The sequence below is a fragment of the Arachis stenosperma genome, chromosome 10 (genome assembly GCF_014773155.1).
Source record: "Arachis stenosperma cultivar V10309 chromosome 10, arast.V10309.gnm1.PFL2, whole genome shotgun sequence".
Classification (NCBI taxonomy): Eukaryota; Viridiplantae; Streptophyta; class Magnoliopsida; order Fabales; family Fabaceae; genus Arachis; species Arachis stenosperma.
This window is the reverse complement of record NC_080386.1, coordinates 80,137,064-80,138,873: the sequence shown is the minus strand read 5'-3', so window position 1 is coordinate 80,138,873 and position 1,810 is coordinate 80,137,064. Positions and strand designations below refer to the sequence as shown.

At 40.7% G+C, this 1,810-nt stretch overlaps 1 non-coding gene across 1 annotated transcript; it reads left to right on the top strand.

Moving 5' to 3' along the window:
• The first annotated feature begins 1,342 nt into the window (after positions 1 to 1,342).
• LOC130959005 (small nucleolar RNA R71) lies at positions 1,343 to 1,450 on the top strand. The gene has a single exon (XR_009078104.1). It is a non-coding gene; the product is annotated as a small nucleolar RNA R71 (small nucleolar RNA).
• Positions 1,451 to 1,810: the final 360 nt, after the last annotated feature.

Genomic DNA, 1,810 nt, shown 5'->3' with positions numbered 1-1,810 from the left:
TCTTTGAATCTTTGGATCCTTGATCATCTAGAGTCTTTTGATCACGTTTTGGGGGCTGGCCTCACGGCCATGCCTAGACCTTGTTCTTATGTATTTTCAACGGTGGAGTTTCTACACACCATAGATTAAGGTGTGGAGCTCTGCTGTACCTCGAGTATTAATGCAATTACTATTGTTCTTCTATTCAATTCAGCTTGTTCTTATTCCAAGATATTCATTCGCACTCAAGAACTTGATGAATGTGATGATTATGTGACGCTCATCATCATTCTCACTTATGAACACGTGCCTGACAACCACTCCCGTTCTACAAGCAAACAAGGCTTGAATGTTTATCTCTTGGATTCCTTAATCGGAATCTTCGTGGCATAAGCTAGAATTGATGGCGGCATTCAAGAGAATCTGGAAGGTCTAAACCTTGTCTGTGGTATTCTGAGTAGGATTCAATGATTGAATGACTGTAACGAGCTTCAAACTCCTGAAGGCTGGGCGTTAGTGATAGACGCAAAAGAATCAATGGATTCTATTCCAACCTGATTGAGAACCGACAGATAATTAGCCGTGCCGTGACAGGGTGCATTGAACATTTTCACTGAGAGGACGGGACTGTAGCCACTGACAACGGTGATGCCCAACATACAGCTTGCCATGGAAAGGAGTAAGAAGGATTGGATGAAGTCAGTAGGAAAGCAGAGAGACGGAAAGGACAAAGCATCTCCATTCGCTTATCTGAAATTCTCACCAATGAATTACATAAGTATCTCTATCTTTATGCTTTATTCATATATCATTCATAACCATTTAAATCTGCCTGACTAAGATTTACAAGATGACCATAGCTTGCTTCATACCAATAATCTCTGTGGGATCGACCCTTACTCGCGTAAGGTTTATTACTTGGACGACCCAGTGCACTTGCTGGTTAGTTGTGCGAAGTTGTGATAAAAAGTTGAGATTACAATTGAGCGTACCATGTTGATGGCGCCATTGATGATCACAATTTCGTTCACCAGAAGGCTTCTTTAGTACTGGCAGATGCAGCTTGTAATCCAGTTAGATTCTGAGAAATTATATTGACTTGCTGACTCAATAATTTGTTCTGAGCCAATATGGCATTCAGAGTATCAATCTCAAGAACTCCTTTCTTCTGGGTTGTCCCATTGTTCACAGGATTTCTTTCAGAATTGTACATGAACTGGTTATTTGCAACCATTTCAATGAGTTCCTGAGCTTCTGTAGGCATTTTCTTCAAATGAATAGATCCACCTGCAGAATGGTCCAATGACATCTTGGATAACTCAGACAGACCATCATAGAAGATACCTATGATGCTCCATTCTGAAAGCATGTCAGAAGGACACCTTCTGATTAATTGCTTGTATCTTTCCAAAGCTTCATAGAGGGATTCACCTTCCTTCTGTTTGAAGGTTTGAACTTCCACTCTAAGCTTACTCATCTTTTAAGGTGGAAAGAATTTAGCTAAGAAGGCATTGACCAGCTTTTCCCAAGAGTTCAGGTTGTCTCTAGGTTATAAGTTCAACCATATACTAGCTCTGTCTCTTATAGAAAAAGGGAAAAGCATAAGTCTGTAGACCTCGGTATCAACTCTATTGGTCTTAACAGTGTCACAGATTTGCAAAAATTCAGCCAAGAACTGATGAGGACCTTCCAATGGAAGTCCATGAAACTTGCAATTCTGTTGCATCAGAGAAACTAATTGAGGCTTAAGCTCAAAGTTGTTTGCTCCAATGGCAGGAATAGAGATGCTTCTCCCATAGAAGTCGGGAGTTGGAGCAGTAAAGTCACTAAG